General features: G+C 36.8%; 1 pseudogene; it reads right to left on the bottom strand.

Annotated features, from left to right (window-relative positions):
• Positions 1 to 5,922: 5,922 nt before the first annotated feature.
• On the bottom strand, positions 5,923 to 24,155 carry LOC123948789 (annotated as a pseudogene).
• Positions 24,156 to 24,257: the final 102 nt, after the last annotated feature.

Raw genomic sequence — 24,257 nt, 5'->3', positions numbered from 1 at the left:
AGCTGATAGTTCTGATCTTCTCATCATGTGATTGGTTCCTCTGGAACCTATCTTGAAGCTATCAAGGGGCCCATCAGGAGTTACCTCATTAGCATAAACTTTGACATGGTCAAAGGGACTTGTTATGAATGAATGATAAAAGACACTCTTATCACTCAGGAAATTCCTAAGTTTTAGAAACTGTACCAGGAACCAGGGACAGAGACCAAATACACATTTTTTATTAAAACATAACTACTCATTATTTTAGTATAGATGACAGAAACCTACTCCAGTCATATGTTTACATTCATCCAACAGAGCCTCTTGTGCAGAGAAAAGAAATTATGGGACAAACTAGGTTGAGGTGCTACAAGGTTGAAGTATATCAATCTATGTGTACCAGTTCTACTACCAGAAAAGAATTCATTGCTGACAGGTGGCTGTTGGAAACCAACCTCAAGGCCTTTTGGCTACCTAAGAGAATATTGTACAATGGCCACTTTATTAATTAATTAATTAATTAATTATTTTTACTGATGCATTATAGTTCCATGGTATTTCAAATTGAATGTAAACATGAAAATCAAAATTATTGGCTGAAAATATCAAAACAAAGCAAGAGATTTGTTATAGTAGATGACTCTTTGAACATGAAAAGAATGAAAAGACCACCACCTGCCACAGCTCCATAAAGTGTACCTATCAGAAAGAAGAAAATATCTCCCTGTGTTTAGACCATTCTGAGCTTGGATTTTATAGTTATCAGTTTAAACATCTAAAGAAAACTTAGAATTTTAATTAATCAGTTAATCACATATTTCTATGTTTAATCTCTCTTTTACTACTAGGCAGTAAGTCCACAAACATAAACACTGTATCCTTATTCACCACTGTATTCCCAGTAATAATATCTGGCACATAGTAAGAATGCACTAAAGATTTGTTGAAGAAATGAATCAGAAAGATCTAGTTTTGGATCTTGATATCAGTATTTACTGTGACCTTGAACAAATTACTTAACCTATCTAAGTCTCAGTTTCCTAAATATTTATAATGATAGTATTGTTTAATAACAAAATTCACCATGTAGATTTGAAGACTTAGTTGGCTTTATTAAATGATAATGAATTGGGCCAAACCCCACCTAATATGTAGGGAGGCACTCTGAGGAGTTGTACAGAATGGAAGATTTTTACAGACAGAGGGTGGAGCAAGAAAGTTATTAGCACAAGAAAAGGATTGTTCCAGAGGTGGCTGTTCTGTATTATCTTACAGTTTACCTCATCTTTCTCTGGCAAATGGGGAGGACCCAGATGACAGACTCATTGGTACTGATGGAGGGAAAAAGAAAATCTGACTGGTTAAAGTCACATTTCTAGGGGAGGTTGAAACTGCACTTAGATTAGATATTAACCACTGGTTTGGAAACTCTGGTCTAAGTGACACCATTTTCAACCTGTGTTTTTCTTTTCTTTTTTTTACTTTTTTTTTTTTTTAACAGTACTTTTTTATTTATTGGGAGATACTAGTTAGGTAACACATGCAGATTACCTACACAGCATAGTGAGTAGTATGCATTCAGTCATAGCTACTGTTACTATGTTTACCAAAGTTTAAAGGGCACAAAGGGAATAACAAGAATTAAGTTTATGATATTATGATCTATGACCCACACTTCCATAATTCATTCAGTGTTATTTCATGAAAGCCTCTAGATTAAATTGACTCCATTCTAATGATTATCTTACACTTGGTAGATATTCGTACTAACTAAATGTGTTGTACCCAAGTTTTCACGTCCGAGAGACCACCAAGGAGCGATGCAATCACACGAGGGTTTATTTAGCAAGCTTAAGCTTGGGCCCAAGTATACCCGACACAGCGGAGTAGGGACTTGGATCCCAAGCTTAATTAAGGCAGGGGTATTTATAGGGTTCCTGTTACTAAAGCAGGGTGGGGATTCCTGGAACCAAAGCAGGGTGGGGCTTACTAAAGCAGGGCGGGGATCTCTGGAACTAAAGCAGGGTGGAGCTTACTAAAGCAAAGTAGGGGAAAGTTCAGCCCTTGGGCACAGGGGTCTGAGATGGCTGCCAAAGCTAAGATGGCTGTACTTATGCTAAGGCTAAACCTGACGTGGGATGGCCTTAAATTTTTCTCGGCCTCCACAAATGAGTGTATGAGTGCATAAATAGGAATGTAGTATTAAATTTTAAGCTGGTGGGTGAGAATATAATATATAATAAATATAATAGAAGTGGTTTCAGAATATAGGTGGTGTTTGGTGGGGTGAGGTTGGGAGCTGACAACCAAGAAAGAATTCTTGCAATAACTTTGGTGCAAGATGGTGGTTTATTAAAGCATGGGGACAGGACCTGTGCACAGAAAGAACTGTTACTCTGGGGCTGATTATATACTGTGGGGTTAGGGGAGGTAAGGAAAAGAGAGGGTTTGAAAGAACTTTCATATGTTAAGGAAGACTCACAGGAAGTCAAGCTAAGGTTGTTTTTCTCTCTAGCAGGGCATTAACATGAAGATAGTTGGGAACTTCCTGGAGGAACATTACACTCTGCCTGCTTTAAGTATCCATCAATGGGCTGCCACTTATAAGGATATTTAATTGTATCTACATTTCCTTCTGGAAGCTAGGTTATTGATAGAAATGCTTTGTTCTAAGACATTTTCAAACTGAGGGAGACTCAGGGTATTGCAGGATTGTGATCTCTGTAGGTTAACAGGTTTGTTTTTCCTTTCCATAGCTTTAGGACAACCTGGAGTGCCTCAGGAATGTCACATGTATCCCATGGGGGTGAGGGTTGTGGAATGTCCGCTCCTGCCCTGTCCTCAGCTTACCCTCTGCTCTCCCATCATAATGATGAACAGGATACAATCTCTGCCCTAAAGATCATAAAATATGTTTGTGGGAAAAATACTTAAATAGATCATTGCAGTGAATTATGGTAAATACTGTGTTGGAAACATGTGAAAAACCAATAATCACACATATGCATACACAGAGCCACAGAGTGAATGGCCATAGGTGTACTTAACATCAGAGTTGATAGTTCAGAAAGCTTTTTCACATCCTTATCCATTTTATCACTTAAGGGAAGCATTTTACATCTTTTGTGCCCATTTCTCAGATGCAGAAATTGAGGCTAAGAGGATTTCAGTGATTTGTTCCGGATTTTATGGCCCTAGAAATTACATGCATGCATTTTGAGATCTCATCCGGTGTCCCTACTACCCCACATTTCCTTTTGTTTCAGTCCTTTAATAGCTAATAGTTTTTTTTGTTTGTTTGTTTTGTAAATTCTGGATACATGTGGTTTTAAGTCTACCCTGCAGGTATACCTCTTATTCTGTGAGTCTTTCTTCATTAAACTTTTTCATGTCTTTATGAATTTACAATTTAACAAATCCTTTTAAATACTCTAATAAAGTGATAAATAGGCCAAGGAGCTCTGAATAGAGGTTGTAATGACTGACTTTGATTTTTAAGGTAATTAGACCAGTATCATCTCTTATAGATTGAAGCCTTAACATCAGTAAAATGGGGCTAATACTGTTTATCTCAGAGAGCTGCTATAAAGATTAAAAAGGATAAAACAGGGGTCGTGGGTGGCTCAGTTGGTTAAGTAACTCCCTTTGGCTCATGTCATCATCCTGGAGTTCCTGGATGGAGTCCCTCGTCAGGCTTTCTGCTTGGTGGGGAGTTTGCTTCTCCCTCTGACCTTCCTCCTTCTCATGCTCTCTCTCTCTCTCTCATTCTCTCTCTCTTTCAAATAAGTAAATTAAAAAAAAAAAAGATAAAACATATGTAAAGCCCAGAATATAGTGTCTCGCACATGCTGGGTGCTCTGCGTTAGGTGGTTCTCTTCTCCATCCCTTTCAGGCTGTTCTACACTTTTCAGTTCCCACAGCCTGCTCTGCAACTTCACATACAACTTTAATGTCCACAAAAATGGCTTTAGAACTATAAAGATAACATTGTTTGGGAATAGCATTACAGAAAACACACACATAGCAGGACTGAAGACATACTGCATTTTACTCATATAAGAAAGTTAATGGCTTCTGTTATGTCTATATCAGCCCTTCCTCCTCACTGTTAGACTGTAGCCAGCCTGGGCTATATTACCAGGCAAAGACCGTGCAATTCCAGAGTCTTTTCGAACTGTTACAAATTAGAATCCACGAGGGAAAGGCTCACTAGAAGACATCACAGGCGAGGTTATGATTTTTTCCTTTTGAAGTTGGGCCTCATATCTTTTTTCTCATTACAATCATTACTTTGAAATATGATTTTTTTAAACAGTAATTTTCTAGAACAAAAGGGATAATACCATATTTCAAAAGCTTTACTGTGAAATTAAACCTTTGAACTACTGTGAAAGAAATTATTCCCCCAAGGCCGTAAGGCTTAAAGGTTATTAAAAATTTAATTTTAAGGAAGGCATCCAGAAAAAAAAAAGTGTATAAATGCTACTTAGAACTCAGATTGCCCAACTTAATAACTCCCATTGCTCCTTATTTTTAAATAATCTGGAAATGTGAATAAATGCACTCCATTTTTTTCAGTGGCAAATCAGTATGTCAACAGATGGCTGGCAGTGCTCCTTAACAATCATCTGTTTTCAGCCGGAGGTACATGCAGTGGTTCAGCTGGTATCTTCTGCCTCCCCCACTTGACAGAATAGCACAGTGTCGAAGAAGTATTACATGCAGGGTACACTGAACCCAGAGACTCTCCCAAACTCCAGATATTATAATAAAGAGCAAGTATCTAAACCACAGTATAAACAGTCCACACTGGTGTGATAGCAAGAGTTTCAGTTTTCTCATCTGTGAAATGAAAAGAATTTTCTTCATCCTGTGATATGGACATGCTATTAATGCCTCCATTAAACAGATAATGTGATCTTAGGTTTCTAACTTTCTTTTTACTCTGGTTTCCTCATCTGTAAAATGAGAAAGTTAGCAGTACTTACCTCATCTGCTTCATATAGATTGCATGGAGATTAAATCAATTCATACCTACACAATGCAGGAGACAGCACCTGGCATATAGTAAGCACAATGTATTATTATTGTTCATTTTAATGCTATCACGTCCAACTAATATAATACATTATCTTTCTTTTAGGATTTATTTATTTATTTTAGAGAGTAAGATATCACAAGGGAGGGGCAGAGGGAGCAGGAGAGAGTCCGGAACAGACTCCATGCTGAGCACAGAGCCTGATACGGGGCTTGATCCCATGACCCTGAGATCATGACCTGAGCTGAAACCAAGAGTTGGATGCTCGAAGGACTGTGCCACCCAGAGGCTCCAATATATGCATTCTTAAGAGAAAAGGATGAATGGATAATAATAAGTACATGCTCTTAAGGAGCTCACAAGCAAGTAGGAGATGAATCAAATAAGCAACAGTGATTTTAAAAAAAAAGTGTAGCACACTAAGGTGAAATCAGAGGTATGCTCAAGATTCTCATTTATGATTTCGATCTGTCTTTGTGATGACTGGGTAGATGGAAGGTACCTTAGGAAAAACAATCTAAGCATAAGGGAGTGAATGCACATGGAGTATAAATAAAGCCTGTTTCCCAGGAACATTATGGAAAAACATGACATAAAGCTATAGGTCTCAGTCCTACCTGCAATTCCATATCATCCATGAAACTGCTTAAAAATACCATTCTTGACCTAATGAATCAGAATCTGCTGGCCTGGGGTTTAGGTATTGGTGATTTTAACAACCATATACAAGTAAGTCTGAGGCACAAGTAGGGGTGAGAGCCACTAAGATTATGCACTGTGAAGGCACATTGTAAATAGTTGACTCTCAATATAAATGCTAAATATTGTTATTATTGCTTGATATTTATTTTTTACTATCATAAATTGTTTATTAAGTAAGAATTTTACAAACATTTCTTGTATTAGTGGTAATGGTGGAGCTGGAGAGTATTGTGTCTTCACCATGCTGCCTGGCAAGAACCACCAATAGTGTGGTGGAATTTGTGGCCCTTTGCTAGATGGTGATTCTTGCAGTGTATAGATTTCAGCCCTTGAATCTCTCTGTGCTGTGGACTGGTTTGCTGATGCACTAGGTGTCAGAATTTCTTCTGATACTTTTAAGGAATGGATCATGGAGGATAACCTCAAAGAATTTGTAGGTAGAATCTTTGCCAATTCAATAAGAATTCAAGACTCTCAGAACCCCATAGTGGTGTCCAGCTCACTCCTCTGCAACAGGCTGAAGGCTTCAGGCAAACCTTAGCTGGTTAACTGTGATGAACAGGCTTGTTGTAGGTAGCACCCTTAGGAACCAGGCATTTGCAGCCACCTTATCACACATGAATCTGACATATGATATAACCTTGGTTGGCCTGGTATCCCAGTCTGCACACTTTATTGGGCCAGGTTAGACAGGGGGTCCTGTAGAGGGCAGAAAACTGGTGGTATTCCCAGCAGGGCATCCTGAGAAGAAAGCACATTACATCAGACTGCTTCTTCTTCCATAGCTCCTGGATATACTTCTAAAGTGCTTAACTTGGCTTACCTTTGAGCTGATGGCTGCCACCACATGGAAAGGGAAGAGCCATTCTCCCACAATCCTTTTTGAGCCTACTACTGATTAATATTTAAATACTTAGATACAGTGATCTCAAGCCCCTTACGTGTACAGTGGGTTTTTTGTTGTTTTGGTTTTGTTTGGGTTTTTTATGTGATTTTTTTTTTGCCAAGTATGTCCACACTCTGGTACTAGAAGTGGCAGGCAAGACCGTTAATGACAAGCACAATAAGTTAGACTTATAAAATTTTGCCAGGTTGGGAAATGGTTAGACCTTGGTGCTTAACATAGAGACTGTCTCTGCTCTTCGGTTTCTTAGGGAATAACCCATGTCAGGACAGAGATCCTTATAGAACTAATTGGGCATCCGGTATACTCAGAAAGAACCAAATTTGTCTCTCCTTGACAACATTCACTTGCTAAATCTCACTGGCAAAGGTTCTCACCCTGGAACATTCAGGAATGTAAGCTCTTCTCATTAGATTGTGTGCTCCTTGAGGGCAGTGACATTATGTCTGCCTTTTGCTGTTTCTCTAACACCTTGCACAGTGCTTGTCATATAGTAGGCACCAACAAATATTTAGAGAGGAAATTTTGTTGAATTTTTCCTTCTGGTGGGCATAACAGGAATGTTTTTGGATCTCTACTCACTGCCTATAGGAAAAGGGTTATTTCCCTGTATTTGCAGTTGTTAGCTTATTTTAGAAGGATGTTTATGAGTGCTAGTGGGATATACCTGGTATGAGTACCGTAAACAATTATTTTCAGAGTAATGTGGACAAATAATTCAGTTCTCTTGTGTGCTTCCACAGTAGGCAGGTGGTAAGGTCCATGTTTGCCCATCTGGAATATCACCTTGAACCTGTGCCTTGAACATGAAGTTATTAAGACATTCTGTTTCTCTTTTGAAGTCTGGGTGTTGCCCATTCTTTCTCTTTTTAACTAGAGTTCAGCAAAGCAAACCATTCATTATATATTAAGAAAAATTACAAAGACTATGCAATATGTATAATGTGTAATTCCTTATTAGTGTGACTTTTGCTCTCCTAAATGCCTACTCTGTCAAATAGAATGAATTTTCTCATTAACCTCATGCATGCCAACTTGTCAAATTATGATGAACCAAACAAGACTCTACCCAGAAATTGAGCTGCTATCATTGCATTTATATGGCTTTGCCAATTAGTCTATAAATAACACATTTTTAACACACTTCAGAATTTTGAAACTAAACCATTTCTGAATGTTCTGAAATACAAGAATAGCAAAAAGAATATCCAAAGAAAGTTTAAAAAAATGATTTGCCTTATTAGAGGAAATGAACATTATTTAGAGGAACAAGGGATCAGATGATTATATAGACATTCAACAAATATGTATTGGATTTCTGACCTGTATGTACAGTTTTTTTAGATGCAGTAGCCATGACTTAGTAAAGAAGTTACTGTGATTTTTCCTTCAGTAGAAAATTGTTTCCTGGTATATATTACACCTATATACATTATTCAGGATATTAGCAATGGAGTACCAAGATGAATAAGACAAACTACCGTACTTACAGAACTCATATGTGATGGTGAAGTCAGATCAACAAATAATTAGAAAAGAAATTCGTGAAGTGATAGTAGTGGTGTGCAAACATAAACAGAGACAGGATGGTAGTAGCAATTAAGGATAGAAAGATAGACACCAGAATAGGAAGGATTTGTAAAGTAAGAAATTATTTGATATAATTATGAAGTTTGAGGCATGTCTAAAGAATGAAAATGACTTAGAAGAACAATAATTCACCTTTGTTTTAATCACAGTTTTTGAGTTCTGTCCAACATATGTTTGGAGGAAGCTCTGAAGATTGCATGAGAGATTGGCCAGGGACATTGCCAGTACTCAGTCTCTCATCAAATGTAGAGAGTAACCCATTTTTGTTTTCATCATGCCCACTGCCTTTTGACAAAGACGTACAAAGGTGGAAGTTAACAGAACCCGTCCTCTCTTGAAGGCACTTTTAGAGAGTAACTCTTAAGACTTAAGCCTTGCGGGCGCCTGGGTGGCTCAGTGGTTTAAGCCGCTGCCTTCGGCTCGGGTCATGATCTCAGGGTCCTGGGATCGAGTCCCATGTCCGGCTCTCTGCTCTGAAGGGAGCCTGCTTCCCTCTCACTCTCTCTGCCTGCCTCTCTGCCTACTTGTGGTCTCTCTCTGTCAAATAAATAAATAAAATCTTAAAAAAAAAAAAAAAAAAGGCTTAAGCCTCGCTGCTGAAGATTTTTACCCTCCATGCCCAGCAGCCATATAAACTACTTTTTCCAACAATTTTTTGTCTTCTCCTTAAAAAGAGTTCTGATAAATATGACTTTCCCCATCAAGTTTTACTTCCAGTGATGTTTTAGTGGCCCTGTGGATATTCTAATGTCCGTCATATGCCCAGCTGGTTTACCCATTAATGTGGATCTGCCAAGAACCACTGAAATCGGAAAGTGACATGACCAGTCTTGCAGTTTAGAACAGTTGTTAAAAGAGTTCATACCTGCAAGGTCTGCAGAACAATGCCTGGCATATAATAAGCACCAATAAAGATGAGACATTATTGTAACAACCATAACTACTACTATGCAGTACTATCAAGTGAAATAAGACACAGATACACACTTTCCATCCCCACTTATCAATGGCAGACAAGGTCTGTCTCCTCTGCTAGTGTGGTCCCATGAGAACAGAAAGCACGTTTCTCGTATTGACTGATTTATGCCTAGTACTTAGCATTGCTCAATAAAGATGTGTGGAGTAAATCAAGAATAAGCTAACTTAATCCTCGTAACCCTGAAGTTCTTTTTTGAGGTGGTGTAGTGAACTAATGTCATTTTCCCTTAAAGTAAAGTTGATACCCAGTCAACTCAAATCTTATATTGATTTTATTTAAGAGTGTAGATTCTCATCACAAGTAGGAAATGAAAAGAGAAACATGTAATTAGGAGAGGAGAAAGACAGGCACTGTCCAATTAATTAAGAAATGATGCAACTCTGGCCCCCTTATTGTTTTAGTAGAAGCATTATTTCCCTTTTCATCCTGATTCAAGGAGGTGTGGGGATGGGATGAAGATTGCAGGAGCATAAGGAAGGAAGAGTCACACATAAGTGGAGTATGCAAGTACAGACGGTACACCTGCAAAGCCTGGCAGTGGAGGGAAAGGGTGGGCACAGAATGACAACTTCATTTCCTTGAGAGAAACCAAACATGGATCTTTGTAAATCTTATGTTCACTTACTTTTTGAAGTGATAATAATAATTAATAAATGACATTACAGGTCGTGCTTTGGTTAAAAAGTGATTTGTACTTGTAATTATATAAAATAGTAATACAGCCTTGGTTTTTCCTATGTTAAATGGGGACGTAAATATTCTTTTTTATATAAGGTATCATGTATCATGGAAAATGCTTTAACATGCTGATACATACTAAGTGTTCATGAATGTAAGTGTTAGTCTTTGGTATGTCTTTATAAATAACTCCTGACCTCTAGCCTGGAAAGGAAATATTTATTAACCTCACTTCACAGAGGAGGGAACATCAGCTGGGAGAAATGAACTGACCTGACTTGTCTGCTCTGTCTCTTAACTTGAAAATGGAAGAGCCAGGATTCTAACTCAGGATTCCATAAAAAAAACTTTCTTTCTTCTGACATAAATTCTGATAACTTTTTTTTAAGTTGCAGAGGTTTGTTTGTTTTTAATTTGCCAATCTTAATAATGTACTCTTTTTCTTGTCTGCAGTACATATTTTTAAATTTTTTTAATGCAGCATTTATTTATTTATTTAAAGATTTTTATTTATTTATTTGTCAGAGAGAGAGAGAGCACAAGCAGGCAGAATGGCAGGCAGAGGCAGAGAGAGAATCAGGCTTCCCCCTGAGCAGGGAGCCCAATGGGAGACTCGATCCCAGGACTCTGGGATCATGACCTGAGTCCAAAGCAGCCGGTTAACCAACTGAGCCACCCAGGCGTCCCTCCAGTACATATTTTTAGAGTTTGTCAGGCTTTACATTTTAATTAAAAATAGGCTCATTTGATGGTCAAACAGAAATCATTACCGTTAATATATGGTGAGATGATTTCTGTTTGAGCATCTTCAGGTTCTTAAAATTAAAGGGCCATGAGATTGGAAAGTGAGATGCAGAGGGATATGTGCATGCATCTACATAGTAGAGGGAGAGCCAGGGAAGGGGGATGATGTATGGGTAGTATGGGTAAAGGGATACACCTGGAAGCTGGGTTTCTAGACAGTTCAGCATCTGGGAAGAGGCTAAGCCAAGAACACATTTGCAGTAGTTACACTTGAAAGGAGTAACAGAATCCTCTCTGCCTGGACGTTGAAAGGGCAAGTCACCAAAATGAGCAAAGAAATAAATGAGCAAAGGAACGAATATGTAGCAAAAGGAATACCTTATACATTCTATTGTTATTAAATGCTAGTGGTGCATCAGACATTGTTCTACTAGCTAGATACTTTACATGCCTTATCTTTACTCTTTAATAACAATATGCTGTCTTCTCCAGATTAGCATAGCTACTAGGAGCACAGTCTGGAGATCTTTCGTTTTTCCTGGGTACCACACTTGTCCAGATGAGTACTGAGTTGGTTGTTTATGAAAACTGGAGTTTGGCTTTACCTGTAAGAGGTACCGAAAAGAGTAGGTGATTGGAAATGAACAACTTGTCTCAAATGTCATTTATTTTATTTTGTTCTGAGAGGCAGCAATATTAAATGGGAGATGTGATTGTAGGCTTGACTCTGGAAAATTCTGACTTGGACACTCATGAAGGTCACCTGACTAACTCTGCCTCTGGTGCGATTTTCCAGGCTGCTAAGTCCAATCAGGGGTCACCAGTGTTTGACCAGTGGATCATAGGCACTGGCAAGAGGGTATGTGTGTTCTGATTGTTGTTTACTGGGTGCTACATACTTGGAGAGTTAAAGGGAGCCTTCAGTAGTGCCACTTTTTATCTTCTCCAGTTTCACTACCTCCTACTCAACTCCCTTGGTTAGGTACAGACAGCAGGAAGACCCTTAGGGTTTGCCCAGAGCGGCTTCATTGAAAAATGCCTCAGGCTTCCCTTACCTGCAAGTGGAGGGTGAAGGAAAAGAGCTCAGAATTTGTACATGCTTCCAGGAGCAGAGCTCCAGAAATACCCAGGCTTCTGTTAATACTTCGAAATAACTGCTGCTGATGGATTTCATTTTCTAGAATCAAGTTTAAACTGCCCTGAAAACTTTGGCTTGCTAATGAGTTGGGGAAAGCCTGCTTTGGGGTGGAATGGGATCTTGAAACCCCTGTCTCATTAACCTGAGGTTATCTTTTTAAAAAATTATTTTTCTCTAAATTTAGGATTATTTACAAAGCTCCATCAAGTTTCTCCTCCAGAAGATGCCCTGAAATTCCAAAAAGATGTATTAGCACCTTGCACACAATAATAGCTCTTAGATCTTCAAACTTCTATATCAGAGATGATATCACTTGAGCATAACCATGTATTTGTTTTAACAGAAGTGACGGAACAGATAAGAATTAGTCATTCCCTGCTTGAAATCAAGTATGATTCATTATTTGGCAAATGTTTATTAATTTATTATTAATCACTATTTACAGAGTAAATATTGTAAGTATTTTTCTCATATATCATACTGTATTATTGTCTATATGCTTAAGAGTCTTTCTGACGTGGTAATTGTTACAGTAAATCCCTTTAAGTACATTTTTTCTTTTTTCTTCCTGCATTTTCATCCTCATTGTACCAGTTATTAACTTGGAAACCTTGGAAAGGTTAATTCAATTATTTAAATTTAATTTCCTTAACATTTTTAAATGGGATATTACTTGAATGGGTTGAGATAAATATGTAAGGTCATACAAATTTCTTTTAATTCAACTCAATTCAGAACACACTTACTGAGCATGTATTCATCAGTTGTTCTGTAGTTATTTTATTTCTTCTTCTCAATCACCATACGGAGTAGGTATTATCCAGTCATATAGAAGAGGAAACTGGAGCTCAGAGAGTTAATAAACAATTTTCACAACCAGTAAATGGCAGTCAGAATTTGAACCTTAATCAGTGTGATTCTGGCGTGATTCCAGTGTGATTCTCTGGCTGCCTCCCTAAGCATAAGTCATTGTGTTTTATACTTTATTGTTCATTTCAGTGTGATCTTTCATTAGTAAAATACTTTTCTTACATGTCCTGTTTTACAAAGTCATTTTGTCATGGGAGTAATGTGATACATTGGATGCCAAATAAGAGCCTAGGCAGGTGAGAGAAGGATAGATGGTATTGAAAATCTGGAAAAGATAGAAGTAAAATATAAGGTGAGTAGTTTATTGGCCAGGGAAATTCACACCCAGAATGTAAGTTTTGGTTGGGAACATTTGCACAATATTGAAAAAATACATACTCCTATCTTGAGTTTTAACTTCCTTTGTCATACCTTTAATAATTCTTACCCTCTTCTCCCCCCGCCCCCAATCCTTTCGTTCTTGGACAGTTTTGCCTTTACTTTAGCAAACTGGCTTTTTCTTAGGAGTTGTGTATTTTCAGCTCCCAAACAGCTAAATCCCATCAGCATCAGAGTTATTGCTATACTCAGAATGTGGTTCTCTGGTAAGGCCACTGGTAGAGAGTTTTTAGATGAATTCCACAAGAAATAAGGTTCTATTGATCAAAAATGATGAACATGAAAATAGCACTATGTTCCAAGTATTCTGTTAGTTTCCAGGAATATGAAGTCATGTTCAGAGACAGCATCCATTCTCCAAGATATGAGCATTTAAACTTATAACAGTGTCAGATGATAAGAGCATTAATAGAATTGCACCATAGAAACATGAGTGGAGAAGAAACTACCATAGGGAGGTCAAAACAGATTTATAGATGATGTGGTGATAGAAAAATTCTAGAATGGAGACTAGGAATTTACCCTGCAGGAAAGCAAAAGTTGGGCAGTGTAAGCCAAGGAAACAGTGTGAGCAAGGACAGGGTGGTATGAATAAATCTCAGTATGTTTCCATCTGACAAATAAGCTGAAAGTAGGAAAACGTCATATTAGTCCTAAGAGATTTTATCTTGACCTTAAATATCAAATGAAACAACAATAATAACAACAGAATTTGACTTCAGATTAGACAAAATATGTGCTGTATATATTAAAATATTGGTAGATTCATTCATTTATTCATTCAAGATTACCTGTTGGTTGACTCTTTTACCTACCAAACACTTGGCTAGCCACTGAGCATTCAATGATGAGTAGAGTAGACACAACCCCTGACTCAGAAAGCTTATTATCTAATGGAATAGCAAACATTAAAAAACAAGATCAGATAGATAATGTATGGTCTTTATTGTGGTAAGTAGTATGATAACATCAGTACCATGGATGAAAGAGAGGTGTCTCAGCATAACATTTGCTGGTGGGGTTGGTGAACAAGGTCAAAAGAAAGAAATTCAACCCAGGGATGAATACATACAAACTCAGCATAGAGGTTAAAGGTAGAAACTATCAAGTGTTTAATTTTGAAAAGAGACAAATACCTGCTTTGGCAGCAGTCTATAGGAAAGGGTTTGAAACATTATATTTGGCCCAAGTATAAAGATGATTACCCATGTTGATGTTGCTGTTTGTTTTAAATTAATCCAGTGGCTTCACTAAAATAACAAAGATCGAAATTATGAGTATGATATTCCTACTCATTTTCCTGTTTTATAGATACATCTGATACATGCAGTTTGCTTTGAAATATATTTTAGTGACATTAACATACTAAACTATTCACAAAGAAGGATACCCAGGACCTACAAATCATGCTGTGTGTAACAATGGATAAAAAAGAACAGCAGTTGCCAACTTGGAGGTGGTACAGAATGGTTGTAAGAGCTACATCAGACATTATGTTCCATCCAACCTTTCTAGCTACTGGCCATACCTCCCTGAGCAATTTATTTAATTTCTCTAAGCCTTAATTTGTTAATCTTTATTGGAGATAAAAATATAACCTATTTATTATGATTATTGTGAAGATGAAATAATATAATACATTTAGTATGTTCAGACTAATACCAGTCATGTAGTACATGTTCAACAAATGTTAGCTAGTATATATTGCTGATGTCTGTCAATTCTGATCACCCAGTTTGCTTTCCTGATCATCTACTTGTAACAGTTCCCTGGCCTATTTCTTTAGGAAACTGTTTTTCTTCCACTGAAATCCTGTAATTCTTATGGAACTCCCAACCAAAATATCCATTTTCTAGATGATAGAGGTGGGGTTATAACCATAATGTTTCATCACCCTGGCCTGATTGGTAATGGATCTTTATGTGAACTTAGCTGGCCATTTAAATCCTTCCCTGATGTTTTTACTACGTATTTGTTTGTTGTTTATTTATTTATTTATTTTTGAAGATTTTATTTCTTTCTTTGAGACAGAGACAGCAGGGGTCAGGGTGCAGAGAGAGAGGGAAAGAGAAATCCAAGACTCTGCACTGAGCATCAGAACCCAACATGGGGCTTGATCTCATGACCCTCAAATTAGACCTGAGCTGAAACCAAGAGTCAGTCACTTAACCAACTGTGCCACCCAGGCACCCCCTTCACTGATGTTTTTACATGCTAAGCTGCAGGGAACTTTGTCACCTTTCAGACTGTCATGATGTGACTTCATACCTATAGAGACCATGTCTGTCATCACATGGGGAAGGCTGAACAGATGAAGCCAACTTCTGAAAAGAAGTAGTGGTGAGAGATAGAGAGTCACGGTGAGAAAAGGCTCAAGCCTTATCTCTTAGAAACCCAAAGATGCTCTGGCTCCTGCAGTTCTTCCTTTACTTAGGGAAACATCGCCAGTGACCTGCCATTAAACCTCTATGTGCTGTTTGAGTTAGTTTGGGTTGAGTTTCTTTCTTTCTTTCTTTAGATTTTATTTATTTATTTGCCCTAGAGGGAGAGAACACAAGCAGGGGGAGCTGCAGAGGGGAGAGGGAGAAGCAGGCTCCCCTCTGAGCAAGGAGCCCAGTGCAGGACTCGATCCCAGGACCCTGGGATTGTGACCAGAGCCTAAGGCCAGCACTTAACTTACTGAGTCATCTCGGCATCCCATTGGGTTGAGTTGTTTTTACTTGTGATTGAAGTTGTTCGAATGATTAGTGTTGTTATATTATGGCATTTGGTGAATGGCTACTAATAAGCATATACTTAGGAACTAGTAAATTTTCAGTAAATATTTTTAAATGAATTGAGTGGTTTTTTTAAATTGATGAATTGGAAGATGGTCTTTGAATTAATAAATGATTATGAAGGATTATATAAAGTAGAAATATTCAGAATTAAATAAAATACAGGATTAGACTTTGTTAGAAGAAATGGCATAGGAGAAAATAGTTGAGTCTCTCAAGTGAGGCATACGTAAATTCAAACCCCATCTTTGTCACTTATTAGTTGGGTGGCTTTGGGAAGAGCCCTTAATTTCTGTAAGACCAGTTTTCCCTATAAGAGAAAGAAAATAAGTACTCTGATATAATGTTACTGTATTAGCATAAACATTTTGTATCCTTGTATCTTCTCTAACTCCTAAGAGTCTAGACTCTTTGATTGTATAATCATTTTTTTTGCATAAGATAAAACATACTAATGTTAACAAAGCCACATTATTTAAAAAATGAAGTAAGCTTAAAAGACCATGTTCTAGATTCTAATTATACTTTAATTTCAAAAGTTTCTAGAGAAAACTTGATTTTGTGTGCCATATTTTAAATATCTTTTAAATAACCATTTTCCATGAATAGAATGCCATTTAAATATATGTTAACACTCTTTTAGAAAAATTGCAATAAATACCTTAGCAAGCTTTAATTTTTGACTTACTACATTGGCTTTCCTGTTAATGACTCATGAGTTATTTCTAGATCCCGATTATTAAATATGTTTCATTGATAACAGTTTTCTTTGTATATTTTAGTATCTCTTAATGAAATTGTTTGTGCAGCCAATAATCAGAATAGTGAGGCTTGGATCACAGAATCATGGCAGCCCTTGCCTCCTTTCGAATGTTTATCTTTCCTGATAATCAAGGGTATTATTTCCCATAGACAGCCTTATACGTCTAAGACATATTAGAAGCTGTCTTTAACAGTCATTTTCCATTACCAAGGGAGTTTGGGATAATGGAATGTGTAGTCACTTTGAATTTGTGTCAAATTTCCTGATGCATTTGTACCACCAACATTTTATCAGCTTGTCAGTAGAACAAATGAAGTTGCAAATTGCATTGACTTTTTTTCATGAAATCTTTGAAACTGTTTATTTTTAACGTGACTTCTCTCCTTTTTATTTCTGTAGTGTAGCAGGCTTGATTTTCAACGTTCAGGGCCTTTGTCACTTAGTGAGTATGGCATTCAGGCACAATAATTTCCTGGGGTCTTGAAGGTTTCGGGAGAAAAGATTTAGGCTTATAGGGCATATTAAAACTGAATGCAGATTGAAGCAGTAAGCATGGAGCAATTTGATGAACTACCTGTAGACAGGAGTGGGGAATTTCTGACACATCAGGAAAGCCATTATGCTCCTGTTATGTTCAATAGTCCAGTGGCCTAAAAGGTTAACGGGTGATGTATGTTTTCATTACCTCCTATGGGCTTGATGCGTCAGAAGACCCCAGATGGCTTTTGTGGCTGCACTTCTCTTCATTTGCACTATAGCAACCTCTGTCACATCACACCAATATGTTTGGGACGGTCAGTTTGCTTTGAGGAATAGTGTCCCATGATCTCTGTAATATACTTCTGCCTGAAAATCTGCAAGGAGTTACCACCTGGAGAGTAACTGGAAGCTCTTCAAAAACACATTTTGATTTTCTGGGTGTCAGCTGTCACTGCAAAAGCAATAAGAGCAATAAAACAGCATTGACATTAGTTATCATTTATTGAACATATATTATATACCAGCCATGCTTTACATACAGTATTTCATTATATCTTCTTGAACATAGTCCACCAAGCTAGGTGTCATGATTTCTATTTCATATATGAAAAAAGTAAGATGACTTCTAGAAAGTAACTTGTCCAAAACCAGATTCCTAGATGTGTCAGACAGAGATAGCATTCATACCAGGTCTGTCTTTCTCCAGGAAATTATTAATAATTTTGATCATATTTAGTCCACCATGTAGTAGTTCACAGTCTAGTTGAAGAGAAAAATATATGTAAAGAATACCTATTATACAATAGTATTTTCATTTAGAAAAATTGTGTTTAAAGGTCAAGGAAAACAGTATATATTAAGAGCTATTAATACCAGTCTTTAGGATAAGTAATTAAATCTGCAAAGGAGGGGATCAGAAAATCCATAGAAAAGTGGTAATTTATCAGTAGGAACACAGTATTATAAGAACTGAAACCAATATTTAAGCAAAGACCCAGAGTAGTCCTTAAAACTACAGTGTGTTGGGAGAGCAGTAAAAAGTCAAGAGTGACGTAGGAATTGAAACACCCCAATGTCTACACCTGTCTGTATGAACATAGGAAAAACTAAAGGTGCAGAAGAGCCCACCATAAAAGGAGAGGGAACAGGAAAGACTGAAGGAGGACTTCCTCTATTTTTTAAAAATTGAAGTCAATTAAAATGTGAATTTATGGGAGACTTTTATTTTTAAAATGAAATGTGAAGATTGATACCTTTCTTACCAATGGCCTGGGATTATTGGAACATTGGAACAAGTATTATATAGATACAAGTAGCTATTGGAGGATATATAACTTGCCTGTCTTGGTCATGACTGTCTCCTGTTATCTTGAAATTTTATTTTAATATTTTTTCCAGGAAGGAAATTAGTTAAAATAAATAAACCAAGGTGTATTAATTTTAGTGTTGTTTCATATTCAATAACATTTCTTTGTATAATCATTCAAGAAACATTTTACATGGAGTAGAAATGAGGCAGAGGAGACCCCTCTCTTAAGGAGAGTCCTCTCCTTAAAAGGTAAAGTCAATTTTGCAGAAGTTTCTGGTGCAGATATCACAGTACTTAATAAGTAGTTGGAATGTCCTTAGCATGAATCCAATATTAAGTTTGGTTTTCTAAAAAGCAAGTGTTTCTTCACTTAAAATGACCTTGTGTCATATGTGCAAAAGGGTTGCTTTAATATAATGGAACTGTATCTATCTATTTGTCTTAGAATGCTGTGCATTTGTTTTAGAGTAAGAATTTGTCTTTCATTACATAGGCTATTATTTGCTTTGTCAAATCCCTCTTGGCCTTGAGCACACTCTAGAAATAGGAATTCTTTAGAAATGCTGATAAGGATGTTCTACTAAATATTACCCTTTATAAATCTTTGAGGAGGCTCAGGAATTGGTGAATCACTGTAAAGATTTATATAAACAGACATACAAATCTGGGCAAATGAGGACACCTAAGGGACATATCTGGGTCTACCCTCTCAAGGGCCTATGGTATGTAATGATGATTAATTTATTTTGGAAACACAACAATAAATGTGTGTTCCTTTGATTTTTTTAAACACCTTTATTGATGTCTAATTGATATGTAGTAAACTGTACATATATAAAATATATAATTTTATAGTTTTGACATATGTATATATCCATGAAACAATCACTATTATTAAGATATGAGCATATGCATCACCCCCAAAACTTTCCTATTGTCTCTTGATTATTTTTTCTTCCCATGCCTTGGTGTCCCCTCCTCACAACTCCTAATGTGCTATCTGTCATAATTCATTTCCATTTTCAATAATTTTATATAAATGGAATCATATAGCATGTTGTCTGGCTTATCTCACTCAACATAATTATTTGAAGACTTATCTGTATTGCAGCGTAGATTAGTAGTTTATTCCTTTTTATTTCTGGTGTAGTTATTGCATTCTATGGGCATGTCACAGTTTATCCATTCTCTGGTAGACAGAAGTCTCTTGAACTTAATTTACCTTTCATGACCTTTTGTCTCATGTCTCTGATGTTAATAAATTCTTTGTGAAAAAGTATTTCAACAGCTAAGTTCTCCACTCCCTCTTAATCTAGAAAGGAAAGAAGTACCTTAAGAATACACAGGGGTAGAATTACAATATTTATGATAATAGTAGTAATAACAGCACCAGATGAATTTTATTGCTGTTTTTTAAACTGGACATAGCATCACTAATAATGTGAGCTGTTCCCACCCCATTTTTATTTTTAACTGTTTCACAAAGCAACTCATGGGTTACAAAGATGTGACTAAAAACTATCATGATTAAATTTGAATCATTCATTTAATAAATATATTTTGAGGGCTTACTCTGTGTCATGCACAGGACTAGGAATAAGGGATTCAAAAGCGACAAAAGGCACATCCTAGTTCTTTCATATTCAGAAGTGGATTTGTTGTAAGCATAATGAGAAGTTTAAGCATATACGCAGGCCCTTTCAAAGCCCTGGCTTTGGTAGTGTGTTCACATGGTCACATATTTTGTAGGGTTTGCAAAATCAATCTATTTTTTTTTATTTTTTAATTTTTTTTAGAGAAAGATCACAAGTAGGCAGAGAAGCAGGCAGAGAGAGAGGGGGAAGCAGGCTCCCCACTGTGCAGAGAGCCCGATGTGTGGGGCTGGATCCCAGGACCCTGAGATCATGACCTGAGCCGAAGGCAGAGGCTTAACCCACTGAGCCACCCAGGTGCCCCTAAAATCAATCTATTTTAAATGCACTGATAGAACCTACATCTCTCTACACTCAATTTTCCTACTACATACTTTTTCTCAGGAGTGGCATTTGAGTTGTCAGGGCAGTTTGGAGATCCAGCTAAGGAAAATTGTCATTGAGTAGTAGATGGATAGATTAAAAACATACATACTACATATATGTAGTTTGGATGTAGTAGCACAGATGCATGTGGTTCACAGATAATGCTATAGGTATATTAATTTAGGACTAGTCACCCCAGGTTAGGCATAGTATGTAGAAATCCTGCTGTCCATTGTGCTACCTCGCTGGGTTCCATGATCAAAAGGTGCATGTCCATAAATTATTTACACAATATAAAATAAAGGTGCCAGGGAGCTGCGCACTAGAAGAATGTGGATGGTAGAGGAAAAATTAGGTTTAAATTAGTCAGACCCAGATGTTTGGGGGTGAGTGTGTATGTGTGTATTGTATGTACATATATGCACACATGCACATACACACCTCTGTATATATATAGAGATGTTAGACTATTAATTCATAAAACTATAATGTTATTTTTCTGTGAATGGGATGTTTGTGCTATTTTTTAGCTTTCAATATTTGTGTGTGATTTATTTCCTCATTTTTAAAAAAGATTTTATTTATTTATTTATTTGACAGGCAGAGATCACAAGTAGGCAGAGAGGCAGGCAGACAGAGAGGAGGAAGCAGGTCCCTGCTGAGCAGAGAGCCCCACGTGGGCCTCAATCCCAGGACCCTGGGATCATGACCTGAGCCACCCAGGCACCCTTATTTCCTCATTTTAAGTAAAGATTAACAGGTGCACTTGATTTTCTCTTGGTAATTTTAGATTATTTTTATCAGGGTCCTTCCCCAACTTATAAATACTTAAGGCAACAAAAAACTAAGATTCATTGCTGTTCACATGTTGCAGTTCAGTGGGGAAGATAGATCTGTAAACATACAATTAAATACAAGGGTAGAAAGGCTAAATAAAAGCACCTCAGGGAGTGTCCAAGACAGGAATAAATTCTTACTTGGAATGACAGAATAGACTTATTAGACAAAGTGGTGTTAAAGCTGAGATGTCGTTTAAGTTGGTCAAAAATATGTATATTTTGTGTGTTCATGTACTTGTGTCTGGGTTAGGGGAGAAAGATAGCAGGGTGCTAAAAGTGTTTTACTTTACCCTTAGACATACAGAATTTTAAAATAGGTGGGTGGTGACACAAGATCAGATTTTCCAGTTTTGTTTTTTTTAAACATACTTTTAATATACATTAGTTACATACCTTTTATATTTAATCCTGAGGGACATGAAATGTCAAGAGTTTAGGCAGATGGACCATATTTGATTATGTGTCTTCCAAAACTGTTTCTTTCCTCTAAGATATCCTAATTCTCTAGAGGCAGTTGCCAAGGAGTAGTTTTCAAATGCAGTAGCATTTGGTGAAGGATTGATCCTCATTGTGGTGAATGGTATCTGGAATCCCAATTTAAACACCAATAATGTAGGCCCCACTAAGTCATTGCAGACTTAATCAATGTTTGTTATTGAGAGAGGGTCAGAAATAATGGGCTGATGTGTTTGTCCATTTTCTACTGTTTAATTTGCTTTGTGAGCTTGCTTTATTTATTGCTTAATTTATTGCTATCCTCTAAGCTTCATTTCCTTATGTTTACAAAAAGGGTAAAAATCCCACTTTATAGATTGTTTTGAGAATAAGGGGATCTAATAAAATAATTCAGAGTAGAAGTTCCTTATATAAAATAGATGTTCAGTAAGTTTTAAACAAATATGCACTTTAATAGTTCTACCATTATAGGCTTAAATATTTAAATGTAAAGTTAGAAATCATAGAACTCCTAAAAGAAAACATAGGCAGTAAGCTCTTTGAGATAGGTTTTTGCAGTTGTTTTTTTGATATGTGTTCTCAGGCAAGAACAACAAAAAGCAACAATTAACCAAAGAGACTACATCAAACTAAAATCTTTTGCACAGTAAAGGAAATCATCAATAAAATGAGAAGGAAATCTACTGAATGGGAAAAGATATTTGCAAATGCTATATTTGATAAGGGGTTAATATGCAAAATGTATGAGGAACTTACAGAACTCAAGATAGATGCATAGATAGGTAGATAAACAGAGATATAGAGATGTATTTAAACCAACAATCCAATTAAAAATGAAAAGAAAAGAGACTTCTAGGTGACTCATCAGTTGAGTGTCTGATTCTTGATTTGGGCCCAGGTCATGATCTTGGGGTTGTGGGCTAGAGGCCCATGTCAGACTCTGTGCTTAATGTGGAGTCTGCTTCAGATTCTCTTTCTCCCTCTCCTTCTGTCCCTCCCACCCTCCCTGAGTGCATGTATATGCCTGTGATCTCTCTCTTTCAAATAAAGAAATAAGATCTTTAAAAAACCAAACCAAAACAAAACACAATGAGATACCATCTCACACCTGTCAGGATGACTATTATCAAAAAGACAAAAAATACCAAATGCTGGCAAGGACGTGGATAAGAAGGAACCCTCATGTATTATTGGAGGGAATGTAAACTGGTACAGCCACTGTGGAAAACAATATGGAGGCTCCTCGAAAAAATACAATTACAACTATTATATGATCTAAAAATTCCACTTCTAGATATTTATCTGAAGAAAATGAAAATACTAATTAAAGATTTTATTTATTTAACAGAGAGAGAGATCACAAGGAGGAAGAGAGGCAGACAGAGAGAGAGGATGAAGCAGGCTCCCTGCTGAGCAGAGAGCCTGATGCAGGGCTTGATCCCAGAACCCTGGGTTCATGACCTGAGCTGAAGGCAGAGGCTCTAACCCACTGAGCCACCCAGACACCCCAAAAATACTAATTAAAAATATGTGTGCACCCTGAGTTCATTGTAACATGTCTTTACAATAGCCAACCCATGGAAGCATCCTTTGTATCCATTGATGGGTAAGTAGGTAAAGAAGATACACACACACACACACACACACACACATGCACGCATGCACACAAACATATATACATATATACACATGAAGAATGTTCTAATGGAGTATTCTTCAGCCATAAAAAAGAATGAAATCTTGCCATGTGTAACAACATGGATAATAAGAGAAGGTATTATGCGAAGTATAGTAAGTCAGAGAAAGGCAGATACCACCTGATTTCACTTATATATGTAATCTAAAAAAACAAAACAAAAGAGAAACACATTTCTAGGAACAAAGAATAATCCAGTGTCTGCCAGAGGAGAGGGGGTTAGGGGTGAGGTAAAATAGGTTATGGGTATTAAAAGGTACAAATTTCCAGTTATAAAATAAATAAGTCACAGGAATATAATGTACAGCATAGTGAATATAGTCAATGATATATTAACAACTTTGGTGACAAATGGTAGCTAGATTTATCATGGTGACCACTTTGTAATACATAAAAATGTTGTACCCCTCCATCTGTCAACTACAATTCAATTTAAAAAAAAGTTCTATTATTTTGTAATGAGATGCTGTCTGTTGCTTTTATGTTATTCATGAGGTACTTTTTGGAGAATGGCTTTAGAAGATTTTTTTTTCCCTAAATGTATAATGTCCCATTGAATAACTTCACTTAATAAAAAAACTGAATAATACTTAGAAGTCCATTAAACGAGTGATTTTAATAGGTCGCTGAAAACTTATTTTATATCCTTCTGAGAATACTCCCAATATTTACTAAATATTCAAGATGATGCATCTCTTTTTAAAATGATAGGGACCATACCTTCTACAAGATGCTGTTCAGTTGTACCATCATCCTGGATGCAGTTTTGAGAGGTGGAGTGCATGTGAATATTCTGTATCACTGTGGTCTTCATGTTGATCTTCATTGCCAAAAGTGACTTCCCAGAATGCCCAGTTTTATTTTGTTTTTAAAAGTACAGCAATGGTAGGCAAAGTTTTTCCAGTATGGATCTGTG

This window comes from Meles meles, chromosome 8 (genome assembly GCF_922984935.1).
Source record: "Meles meles chromosome 8, mMelMel3.1 paternal haplotype, whole genome shotgun sequence".
NCBI classification, from domain to species: domain Eukaryota; kingdom Metazoa; phylum Chordata; class Mammalia; order Carnivora; family Mustelidae; genus Meles; species Meles meles.
This window is presented reverse-complemented; position numbering and strand designations above follow the sequence as displayed.